At 41.5% G+C, this 13,452-nt stretch overlaps 1 protein-coding gene across 2 annotated transcripts in view; it reads right to left on the reverse strand.

Moving 5' to 3' along the window:
- Positions 1-11,909, reverse strand: part of KCNJ6 (potassium voltage-gated channel subfamily J member 6) — a 280,916-nt gene extending 269,007 nt beyond the window's left edge. Inside the window, exon 1 of one of the 2 annotated variants that reach the window (XM_008073236.2) lies at positions 11,354-11,909. The gene's annotated coding sequence lies outside the window, so the exon portion shown is untranslated. Of the gene's footprint in view, positions 1-9,046; positions 9,174-11,353 lie in introns of those variants that run through there. The other variant, XM_021706557.1, reaches the window with a different exon arrangement.
- Between the last annotated feature and the right edge of the window lie 1,543 nt (positions 11,910-13,452).

Here is a 13,452-nt window from a genome sequence, read left to right on the forward strand (position 1 = left end):
TAGCTCATCTTTTTGGGTCATTTTGGGATCTTGTAAAAATTATCTTCACTTATTATTATTATTTTTTTAATTATAAAGATGTGGGGTACAATTCAGGGTTGGTATACAAACGTTGATTATGTAGGTACTCTTGTTGATGAGATATGTCCCTCCCTCCCCTAGCAGTTTCCCTCAACTGCCAATCCCACCCCCCTCCCCTGACAGTTTTCCACTACGGTCAATCACTCTCTTTTAGTGTTATAATTGTTCAAGGTCCACTTATGAGTGAGAACATATGGTACTCTGTTCTTTGTTTCTGTGATAGATCTTTGAGTATGACTGACTCTAAATCCATTCAAGTTGCTGCAAAGTTCATGTTTGTCCTTTTTTATGGGTGCATAATATTCCATTGTGTATATGTACCACATTTTTTATCCAGTCCAACTTTGATAGGCAACATGATTGGTTCCATGTTTTAGCTATTGTGAATAGAGCTGCAACAAACATACATGTGCAGATATCTTTTTTGTAGAATGATTTGAGTTCCTCTGGGTATATTCCCGATAGGGGAATTGCTGGGTTATATGGAAGGTCAATTTCTAGTTCTTTCAGAAATCGCCACACTGTCTTCCAAAGAGGTCACTTATATTGAAGTTTTAAATCAGCCCATATATAAACACTGAACTGAAGTGGACTGTGCTATCAAGGTTATGCACAGGCTAAGGTGGGGTTCACTTAAAGCCCATTTTATATTTTCACCATAGACTCCTTGTTTCCGTGGATCTTCCTTTCATGCTGGTTCAGAGTCAACCTTAATTCCCAGTGACTTCTATAAAGGCGAGTGAGTTTTACTCCAGGGGCAGAGAAAATGTTTGACACATATGAATATGAGTGGCTGCGAGATGCAAATCAAGCCACACTGTTTTTGCACATAATAAGGAACCTTGTTTACTCTTTGCTCCAGATCACAAAATAAAGTGATCCCATTTTTTCAGGATTAACAATTTTTCTATTCATAACCCTGGCCATACTTGTTTCCCACAGTGCCCCAGGAGGGACAAATCCCCAAAGACATGCTCTTAAACATTGCCAGTCAATTACTTGCACATGAAAGCAACAACACACAGCAGCTCTAACTTGCTGCTGCAGCGGTTCACTCCTTCCCAGCAGTGCTATTTATTCACTGGAACGACCTCAACACTCTGCACCTGGACTGTGGCCACGTGTGATCCCTCTTGCCCAGGGAGTGCCGCGTTAGAGCTTTCTTTGGGAGGAATCTATCATCAGCCTCTCTCCCAGCTCATGAGTGATCATCCTCTTTCAGTACCACTGATGGCACTAAAGCTGGATCATTTTTCTATCACTAGTTTGCTATTCTGAGTGTACTTAGGGCTTCTTCTCTTCCCATCAATACTCTAGTTGTCTCCTAATCACTGTTTTTCATCTCAGGTCTGTCTTGCTCATGGCTGCCAGATTAAAATACCTGTGTATCCTTCTTCTTGCCCTGAATCAAAGCAGTCACGTCTCAAACATCTACCAGCTCATGTACCATGCAGAGACATGGCGCTCTTTTTCTCCATGGTGTGGTAGAATATGACTCTGCCTGATCATTTGTCATTGCCAATACCCACTGGATGTAGGTGGATTCCTCATTTGGAAAGCCCTCCCTTCTCCCGGAAAAACCCTACTAACCACCAAAACCCTACTCTTCTTCCAAGACTCCTTCACATTCCACCATATCCAAGGATATTTTCTACTGATACCAGCCCTTATTAATGGTCTCCTCATTTACTTAAAGTCTTGCACCACTCTTTTTCCTGTTTAATGCTAAGCTGCTTTGTGTACATTATTGTTTCACTGATACTCTTATTTTCTTAAAGTTTAAGGCCTCTGAATGCTGAAATCAGGACACTTCCCCCCCCCCTTATTTCCCCCTTCTGTCTTTAGATTGTAGGTACTTATTAGAGATTTGTTGACTGACTAATCCAAAGAGCTATGACAATTCAGGACATAGCTATTAAAGACCAATTTCTGGCAATATGAAGATGGCCAAGAGATATTTTGAATGAAAGTAAATGTTATATAACTGTAATTATTCTTCACTTGACTACATGAAGGTTTGCCACGATAAGCCCTCTATTCAGTTTTCTTAATATGGCTTTTCTCGAGTATACCATTCTTATTCACTGATAGTGTCTTTTATTTAAAGGATAATAGATGAGACTATTCATTTTAAAAAGAATGAAAAACTTCTAGGCAGATTAACAATAATTCCAAAAGACTAAGCAGTATATTTATGTAATGAGAACAACAGAGAAGCCCTTGCTTTGTGTCCATAATCTTTGCAACTTATTAGGATCACGCATCATGCTTTGCTTTTCTGTGGGATCAACAGCTTTTTGTTTCTGTTTCACCCCCTCCCTGAAGCATTGAGTCCAGATGAAACATGTCCATGCAGTGGTGGCTTTACCTGGCTCTTCCATGCACACTTACCCTGAAGCCTTTACTATGAGAAGCAGGGTTTGGGAAGGGTATTGTGTCTCAGAGTTCCTCCTAAGCTAGTAGTCTCAACCTTGGTGTGCACCAGAAGCCCTGGAGGGGATATACAGATAACTGGCCCCATTCTTAGAGTTTCTGATTTAGTGGGTCTGGTGTGAGCTTGAACATTTGCATTTGTAGCCAGTTCCCTGGTGATGCTAGTTCTGGAACACACTTTGGGAACCAGTGACCTAAGCTGAATTTTGTCAGCTCTGATGCATCCTTTTGCCCACAGCGACACGCCTGTGGCCAGTCAAGGAGACATGTGAAATGTTTGGTTTGGGGTCCAATACTCACAGGTCACTGAATTCAGTCTCCTTTCCAATAAAGGAATCCCTTTTATGATAACACATAGTAGAATAATTTCTTCATTTGCCTTCTTCTTTATGTCTTCTCTCTTTCTGTGCCTTACTGCTGTGGGCTTGGCCACCCCAGGAGGGCTGATGTAAATTCAAGAGGGTGATTATATATTGGGAGTATTCACTGGTGAGACTTCAGGAGACAGCTGAAGAGGAAGGAATCCATGCCTTCTTTGCCAATTTTGAAACTGGATTCCTTGAGAGCCGGAATTATGTCTTATTAGCACTATATTTTTACACGTTAGTTATGTTTCCAAATCTGAAGTGTACTCTGGTCGATGTGTCGTAAAGTCCTGACTTTGAAAAGATTGAAGGAGGCTGCAGAGAAGCCTCCAACGAGGTATTTCATTCCCTGTCTTTTGGCTGAAGGGAGAGTGTGTGGACCACCTAAAGCAAGGGTACATCTTTTCTGTGAGAGAGGGATCCTGTAGCTTAGTCATGTGATCTCTGCATTCTAGACCAGCTCTCACTGATCACAGGTTTCGTGTATGGACCTAAATGTCATTTTGATTAGATCTAATTAATTTTTTTAAAGATAGAGAAATTATAACTCCCCAAGTAATAAAGTAATGGACTCACACAGAACACTAGGGTCCATGTCTGATTTTTTGACTGAAACTGAAAGGTGTCATTTCTCTCACAGGTATCAGAAGTGCTTTGTGTTGGCAGAGACTTTAAAATATATGCACTCCAACCTCACTTCTTAGTTTTATAAGCTTCTTCACGCTTTCTAGTGATGGAAAATTCAGAGTTGTGTAAATGGAGAAGATAGACTGTTATCTCTGTCCAGCTCTGACTACAGAAAATTAATTCTTTCTTATAAAATATGCCACTTTGTCGCTTCTACTGCTAAGTCCTACTTCTATTCCTTAGAGCCCAGCAGAAGAATTTTAATCTTTCTACCTTCAAATATCAAGTTCTCTGAAAAAACTATCATGTCTCCTCCCCCAAGTATTCTCCAGGGAAAACACCTCTAATTCTTTTATCTACTTTTTAAAAAATTATTTTTGTTTTAAAGTTGTGGGGTACAATTCAGAGTTAGGTATACAAATGGCCAATGTGTAGGCAAAGTTTGGGCATCTCTTTTATCTACTTTTTTATATCATGTGATTTGAACTCATCTACCATTCCTTCTACACATGACTGAGTTGGATTATATCCCTTTTAGATTGAAATGACAGAAAGTGGTAGTGAAATAAGCCCTCTCCTCAAAAACACTCTTCATTAAACAGAAGTTCCACTGTTAGACATTATTTACTTTGGAATGACAAGATACATGACTAGGTAAAGAGTTTTCTAATACAGTATAACTGCCTCCATAGAAGGATTAACATGTATTATTAGTGGTATTCACTATTTCACAGATTCTCTTATTTCAATATTTCAGCCCTGCATGAATGAATGTGATTTTGGCATCCAGGCTGGGAGAATGGGAGTGATATGGCAGAGCTAGGAGCATTATGGATCCCCACCTTGTTTCTTCTGGCTCATTCTCTCATAGACTTCTCAGAGATTTTCCCCGACATTTCTCTTTTCTAGATCATCCATTTAGCATTATAGCTGGCCTTTTGTGTCTAGTGAAAAGGTAGAGATCTTAGTTTCCAAGGGTACCTGCTCTCCTTGAGGAAAGCAGAGGTTCTCAAAGACTACGTACAAATTACATGGTCTGTTTTCAAGAGTCCATGACTATTATTAGATTAATTTGATCTAAACTTACAACATATGTCTAACCTATGGACATTTATGTGATTTAAAACAAAATGCAAATTGCTAGTCAACAGCAAGTACCAGATATTAGAAGACAGCATCTAATTCTTCGGTATTTTTGGACAAAATGTGGGTGGAATTGTCAGGATTAGAAAGTTGCTCTTGAACATAGGTTGTAAAGCTCGCTTTCCTTCTTTGTGTCTACTTTAGCTGTTCAGTTAACAGAAGTCAAACAATATGGATTTGCATCTCTCTTGTTAAGTATTATCTACACCCACTCCAAAAGTCGAAATATCCCAACTCATTTATTTAAAAAAATACACCACTGAAGAACAATTCAAGAGCACACCAAAATACTAGTTCTACCAGGGATCTTCTCACCATTGGGACCACACAGTTTCTCTACCCTGCCCTATTCTTGACCCACATCAGCTGTATATCTTTGATGCCAGACATTTTTATTGGGAATATATGCCAAAGACTCCAGTGGGTTCAACCTACCAGTTTCTCTTTCTCCTGGGGACAGAGCTCAACTACAATTTCCAGCTGTTTTTGTAGTTAAGTATGGCCATAGAATATGAGTAGGAGTGAGCAGTATACATTACTTTCAGGCCTGAATCATTAAAATCTTCTGCATAATCATATATTCTCCCTTTTCTGTTGTCTGCTGAATATCAACACTCAGGAGATCTTGGAAGTCATGTGTTAAAGATGACAAGGTGTCCAGCAGCCTGAGTCCCTGTCTGGCATCAGCCAATTAGATTTATGGGAATGAGAAAAAAAATCTTCTATTTGTCTAAACTGCTGAGATTTAGAAATTAGCTATAATTTAGAAATTAAAGCTATCTAATATAGTACACATAGCTCATCAAGAACTGAACTTAATGCCACACGGCAACAAATGAATAACAGCATCTATCATTTACAAAGTGCCTATTTTGTGCTGGACATTGTGCTGAGAAACATACATGATCAAATTAATATCCATAATATCTCTGGGACAGATGTTGATATTATTTTCATTTTATAGACAGGGAAACCAAGGCATACAATTGAGTAAGGTCATACAATTAGCGTAGTGGATTATATAATTATTCCTGATTATTTTCTTCTCTCATTGAAAGATTATATGTCTCCACCTGTTGCTTCATGACTTGCAGTGACTCTCTGTGGGAGAAATAAACATCTCTATCCCATTGACTATTGGTATTCTTCCACTGACTATTGGTGTGACATGTGACTTGTTTTGGTCAGCGGAATGTGAGTGAATAATTTGTGCCATATCTGAGCAGAAAATTTAAAAGCCATTGCTTAACTTGGCATTCTCCTTTCCCTCTGACACTGGAATGGAATGTTCCAGATCAGTCTGGTCCTTCAACCTGGATCTCAGAATGAAAAAGACATGGTGCAGAGCCACCGCTGACCAACACAAGCATGGAACTCAGAGTAATAAGCCCTTGTTTTGTAAGCCAGTGAAATGCTGGGGCTGCTGTTACTGAAACAAACCTAGCAAAAATTGACTGATACACCTAGACTGTGATGTAAATGCAGTTAGTGAGATACTAGAGCCTGTGCTCTCAGTCACAGAGAAACACCACCTACCAAGCACATTGTCAAACTTGTACAAGTTCCTGCTGGATGTTATGAAGGAAATTTAAAGCATCATTTAAAAAAATCGATTCTCATCTGGACAGGAAAAAAGTAGATGCCTGTAAGTTTAAGGAGGAAACTGTCACAGTACCAAGGTGTAAACTCAGTTTATAGCTATGTCTCTCACATTGCATGTAATACATTCAGATTTAGTCCTACAAAGTCAGTTGTTGGCAAGCATGTGGATCTTTTTACTCACAGATGCACTTTCTGGTTTCTTTTGTAAAGATTTCATACAGACCACTTTTTTGTGATTGGGAATAAGACTGGTTATGAGTGTTAGTCAAAATCTATTCACTGAAGGAACCCTCAGTCTTGTATGGGCTCTGGTCCTGAGCACAGTCATAGAAAAAATATGTGAAAAGTGAGACTGAGGGGGAATTAATTTAATCTCACTTGAATAGATCCATGTAGACATTAATTAAGTAACCATTTGGTTAAAATTTAGGGTTAACTTTACATATTGTAATTAAGAAAGTTGGTTTATAGCCTTATTGCATTCTGGACAAAATAGAGATTTGAACAGTCATTTAGATATTAAGGACTAAACAAAATAATTCTCTGAGGTTTTGTTTAAGTAACTATTCAAGTGAGTAATAAATAATAAATGAATATGAGAAATTAGCAGGCATGGTTAGATCAAAGCTAGAGTGTAGGGAGGATATGAACTATTCTTTAAAAGATGACACTTCTCTATTTGAGAAAAATAATTTTGCTATTAATTAATGTTATTAAAATGATATCAAATGTATGTATATTCTAGTACTTTGTCAGAGAAAATCCAGGATACCATTAGAGAACTAATTGCACTTATGATGATCTCTTCATTCTATGTGATGCTAGATTTATAAAAATAATTATTTCTAATTATTTAAAATACATTTGAAAATGTATTTTTATTTCAAGGGTCTGTATTTTATTTTTCTACTTCCCAAACACTTTAACTATAACTAAAAATAAAACTCTAATTCAACAAAAATGTTTTGATTTTTCAGCAAACTACCGATTTTGCTTTTATTGATATTAACACATTTAATAATTTTGTAAAATTCTGGAGTGAATTAATTGTCTTTTGGTATTTAAATGTCAATTATTGAAGCTAAATAGTAAATGTCATCCTATTAAGCTATAAATCCAAATTCATTGAACTTAAGCACCTCAATTCCACACAACTTAAAATTCTGACACAAGGAATTAAAAACAAACAAACAAACCTTGCTTTGAAAAGTGTCATCACTTTAAATCTGGTAAAAATAAATAACTGCCTTTTCCCCTCACTTTCTTCCTTCCTATTTCTGGTTTATTTTCATATTACTTATATATTATTTAATTATGAAAGAGTTGGTGAAAAAGAGAAGAGTTTCACCATGATTGTCTGCCTTTCTATATAGAAGGTTTATCTTGTTTTCATGAAGCTTCACATGGTCAACATTGAACCCTTGAGGACAGCAACACTTTTTACCTGTGAAAATCAGTGATTAAGGTTAAGAGCCCAAAGGCAGTATTTACTTATTTTTAATCTTCAGTGATTTTTTCCTATTGCTTATTAAATAGCTATTTTCATGTGTTTTTCTCCCCATAAAGTAGAGATAGTTTGTGAGAAGATAGGAAAAAAATATGAGAATGAACTAAAGCATTCTCGAAGGAAACAGTCTATGTATAGCCTATGTATTAAATAAGGACCTGGGTCATGCAAATAAATAGCTATTTATTGATGTTTAGGAAATACCAAGGTGAGGTTTTTAAAAATTGCAAAATGGAGCCAAGCACATGCAGGTGAATTTTATTAAGTTGTTTTCCTTAACTTGAAATGTTAAGTTGTTCTGCTGACTTGAAATGGGGTAAACCAATTATTTTGGAGTGTGGGCTGTTGACTACATAAGGGCATAATGACATTTTGTCCATCAGTTGAACATCTCACCTAGTAAGAAAGCAAGTCATAGTTTAGTGAATTAACACTAAATACCTGAGCAAAGAATCTACCAGAACTAAAGATTATTGATTGAACAATTTCCTATGCCTGGATTGTTTCCATTCCCCCTCTTTTTAAAATTTATGACAGAAATTGAAGTTTAAGACTCACAAATACCTTGCTTTGCTTATTAATAATATATAGTCTTATGTGGCTTTACCTTTGTAACTAATCTCTATTTCCAATAATATCAGATGGAACAAAGTCAGGGTACAGATGCTTTGTCTAAGTCCTAGCAATACTCCAGGCATCACTTCTCTCTACTTTAGGTAGCTACTCTTTCATAAATAAAATCATGGATAAACTTGTCAACATCCATTAGGAACTGAAATGTAAGAAATGTTGTAATATCTCACCCTTTTGCCCAGGTTTGGAGTAGGTTGTGCTGCTTTTACTAACAATCATTAATAAAAGACTGAAAGGTATAAACATACTGCTTTAATCATGTCCTGAGTGCGCTGCATTCATTATCTTTAGAAAACAACAACATGCCCACAATTGGAAATACCAGCAAGGAAAACTGGAGTTATATCTTGTTTACTGTTAGAAATAACAAACTAGAACCAGCTCAAGACCTCATTCACAAGTGCATCTGCTAAAGGGAAAAGCAGTCAGGGATATTGTAGAAGCTTGATCGACATTTCCACCCAGCTCAACTGGGCTTTTCAATTCAAACTGCACCTTGAAACACCTGGATGAGATTCCTAAAGGCTTTCTACTTGAAACGTGACTGCCACCTTCCTGTACTATTTTTCCTTATAGCAGTGGTGGACCTACTAAAGATGAGAGAAAGGCAGAGATCAGCTTCTGGTAAGGTGAGGGAAGTAGAGCTCGAACTTACCTGTTTTCCTCGTATGACGGTTGAAATGGAACTTGAATGATAATAAATTCTCCCCTCCTGCACAGTTTCTTCCTTGTTTGTTTTAACAGAAGTGACTCTTTTCAGTTTCCTATGCCTGTAACCTTGGAAATGTGGCCACCTTGCTCACACACTGGCTTGGAGATGTGATCACTGGCTCCCATTCTGCTAACACATTTCCAGGAGCTCACCAGTTATGATTAAAATCTTGTCAGGTCTGGACTAAGAGGAAATTATTTCTCCACCCTTTTGGGTCCTAGGACCCTTAGACAGATCTTGGTTGGCTGGTCTGTCGCTGACCAGGGTTCTTCTGCCACAGCTCCTTTCTGCCATCTATGCCCAATAAAAAGTTAAAGAGAGGAGTGTGAGAGAAGGAGGAATGAATGGGTGCTTTTGTAAGCCAGAGAGACTCCGTTGAAACTAGCGACTCTCATCGAGGTTGATGAGTGTGTGTGTGTGTGTGTGTGTGTGTGTGTGTTTGCGCCCCTTTACTCCCCAGAGGCTGGGATCCCTTCTCCATTCTCAGTTCAGGTCTTTTCAGTGTTTCAGCGTTTCTGATTTTGAATAGTTAACTCTGATGCACTGCCATGCATAAAATGGATGATTTGCGAGCTCCTTTGCCTCACGTAATTCCGCGGATAATATGATATCCAGATTCTGCACGAGCAAAGGGGTCTTTTCTTTATAGAAAGTGATTGACTTCCCGCGACCAGAGGAGTCAACACTACTAGTTGGGATTGTAGACCCGGGAAGCGACACCCTGGGTGCTTGGGCTCTGGCCTTGGTGCTGAATCGGGAACCTGCTCGGAACCACTTCGGCGGCCCCAGGACAACTTTCCCGGGATTTGAGGGACACCTGGCCAGCTCTAAGCGTCCTCCTGAGCATCGCGGACCACGAGTTGGGTACACTCATGCCCTGGGACCCTCCCCAGGGCACGCTGCTGGCTTATTTATTTGTCTGGAGCCGGGAAAGTTTTGTCCATTTTTTTTTCCTGTAACTGGAAGCTGCCGTCTCCCCTCCCACCTGGGTCGCCATGGAGACTCGAGCTCTTTCTCTTTCTTCAGGCAAAATGGGCGAAGCTTATTTAACTCAGCCCTGACTATAGCACGCCTTTTTTTTTTTTTCTTTCTTTATAAGCAGCTCTTGGGCATCATCCTTCTCCGTTTTTCAGCAAAAGAAAAGGCAGGCAGGGAATGGGGCTAGCAGGGATGTGGCATTGCCCCCTGTACCATGGGGCTCCACCAGGACCTGTGGACTTTGGATAAAAGCAGTTGGAAGACACTCTAAACATATAATATATCCCCAACTTCGAAACATTGAAGTTTTTTTTTTCTTCCTTTTTTGGGGTGGAGGCGGGATTCTTTGGAAAATTCTGGTATTTTGTTTCTCCACCCCATTTCTATGGCTATTTCTATTAAAATACATTTCTCCCCCAAAGAGTTTCTCCATGTTGCACCTGGTACAAGAGATGGTATACCTGTGGATCCACCTAGGGTTTTATTGGGTTCGGGAGAGACCGATGTTGTTTCACTTAAAAACTAACCCAAGCTTCATATCTTGATGAAAATGAAAATCACCCAGGAGGACGCAAACTCAGCAGATTCACCTAACTCCTCAAATGCCATAAACATCTTATTTTATCTGAAGGGGTTTTCCCCCTTCCAAACATAAAATAATTCAGTTTACTTCTAGGGAGATCTCCCTGCTCACTGTTTTGGGGCATCATGTCACATCTCCGGTTTTATTGATAGCGAACAGTTAGGAGTTCCAGTATTGTTTCTCATCCTCTGCCTCTCTCTCCCTACCCCTCACTTTTCCCTCTTCTCATGTTCTCGCTCTCTCCCTTCTCCTCTCCATGCAAAGCAGAATGAAGATACAGCTTTCGACAAAGACAATGGGCTTTTCCCAACTGTACAATGACTACACCACAAGCCGCCCTGCCAGTTAACCAGTGCATTTCATCTTCGCCAGCGGATGTCGAAATGATGTCTGCAATAACTGGGTTTCTCAGAGCCCAGGACAGGCAGACCCCTCCTTTCTCCCACCCTCCGCCCCCTGTGCGAGTTTCCAGTTGCTACTGAAAACCGTATGAAACAGATTTCCCTCCTGTTATGTAACCGGCTTCTCCCTCGCCTTTCGGTGGACTTGGACACAAGGTTTCCCGACAGAGTGGAGGTGCTCGCAGCGCCGGCGGCGCCGGGGAGGGGCGACAGGGACCGAGGGCACCGACCGGCTCGCCCAGGTGCACGCCGGATTCTCGCCTTCGAGCAACTCCGCGCACCGCTTACCTTGTGGCGGACGGGGTGGCTTCACTCCATCATGATCGCCTTTCTTGGAACGGAGCAAGGGTTTAGTCATTCACTACACGACGGATGGCGAGGGGAGGAAATACGAAAAGAAAAGAAAAACTGGAACCCGATGGTCAAATTTCACACCAGCCCTGAGAGGCCGTTAGGAGACTCCATCCTCCTCGCGGCTAATCCAGCTCTGGTCCAGCTTCCCGGTCCCCGCGGGTCCCCACCCCTCCGCCCGCCCAGCCTCTCCAGCCAGGTGCGGCCGTCTCTGGACTGGCTCCCGGTGGCCGGGAGCGGAGAGGAGGGCTGGGCGCCGGGGGCACAGGAGGGGCGGAGGGGTGTGCGTCTGGGCAGGAACGGGGGAGGGAGACAGGGTGGAAGGAAGGGAGAAGAGGTAAGACTGGCAGGAAAAAAAAAAAAAAATTCCCGGTTAGGAGAAAAGTGATGGACCACGCAGGGAGACGTCATGAAAGCCGCAGATTCAATGAATGCTACTCAATTCCAGCCGACTGGCTGAGCCGGGCTGTCAGCGCACGAACCGACGCGACTCCGGGATAAAAGCGAGCGCAGCGCCGCGTGCTGGAGAAAGGCGGCCACGCAGCGTGTTCCAGAGAGGAGGGGGCGGGGCGGAGAGCCAGGAGCCACAGACCCGGAGACGCCCACCTCACCGCCCACCGGGATGGGCCGGGGTTGGGGAAGGAGCAAACGAGCCAGCCCCCGCCACTCCAAACTGAAAAAGTGGTGGACCTATGCTGGAGGAATCTTTTGGGTCCCCACCGAGCCCTCGTCCCCATCTTTCTCCTCGTGGTATTAAGTAAGTTGTTCCCGGAGAAATGGCTGTAGCTCAGGAGAGAGCCGAGGGTCGGGGATCAGTTTGTGACTGCTGGTTGTAGGGACTCGGCTTTTAGGTTTTTGTGAGATCAGAAGAAAGAGACTGAAATCCAGGAGAGGCTGCCCCGCGTGCGGGAGCTGGCGTGCACACGGTCCGCACGCCCGGAAGGGGGCGCAGCGAGCAAGCTGGGTGGGAGGAGAGAGGGGCCCTACCCTAGGGTTTTACTTTCACCCGGACCGGTCCTGTCCACCGCCCCTGGGACCTAGTCCCAGCTGCTGCATCACTCCACCCGTAATCCGGTGTCTGGGAGCACTAGAGACAAAGAGAGGATGTGCCCTTTACCAAGCATGGCTCAGGTTGCCTTCAAAGTTGGATTTGTCAGCACAAACCCTTGGGACGACCGCCTACTCCCTTCTTTGAATTTGACGTACTTTGTATTGTTGTTCCGGGGGCCCTCCTCATAGTGCTTCCCTTTGCACCCCCTCTTTTTCTTATGGTCATCACAAACAGTAGGTCTGCATCTCAAAAGCCTTGCCATCGCTTGCTTCTACGTATGAACAGACACCTCTCTTTTATGCCAATTCATTTGTAAGAGCAATGAATACCATTGGCTAAAAATTTTATAATGGCCCTTTAAATAACTGGCTATTCTTGTGCTACTGTATAAAGTGGCTATCCTTCCACAAGACACAGAATCCCTACCTTCAAGGAGACCTTTTTCTAGCGAAAGGGCTCATCTAAACCTCTTGTTACTAAGATTATTGTATTCTACATACATACATTCTAATTATACAGCAATTCAGCCCCTCCAGAATGTTGTCTGCACTCTAAAGACGACTTTGATATGCAGAGGTATTTGCCTAAATTTGCGTCATCAGTAATATAAAAGCCAACCAAACACACGTGAGCTTGTATCAGTTGTTGATTTTCCCCGTGAGGTCTCACTTGCTCTTACTTCTGAGTCACATATCCCATATACAGAATATATTAGTATGTGTAATATGTGACTTTTATGCTCTGCAGTACCTGTTGGAACCAGTTATAAAAGAGATAAAGATAAATAAAGAACAACTGGCCCAAACAATCCCTGAGGGGCTTGGAGTACGAATGCAAGATGCAGGATTTCGGTGGAAACAGCCTAAGAACTTTAAAAGGACAACTCAGATTGACTATGGTTGTCTAAAGAGCATTCTACATAATCTGTGAAATTGCTATGGGTATGCCTGTTAATTTTGATTCTATATATACCAAAAAAACCCCT

Source organism: Carlito syrichta, unplaced genomic scaffold (assembly GCF_000164805.1).
Source record: "Carlito syrichta isolate Samal-C Ts95f unplaced genomic scaffold, Tarsius_syrichta-2.0.1 Scaffold315781, whole genome shotgun sequence".
Classification (NCBI taxonomy): domain Eukaryota; kingdom Metazoa; phylum Chordata; class Mammalia; order Primates; family Tarsiidae; genus Carlito; species Carlito syrichta.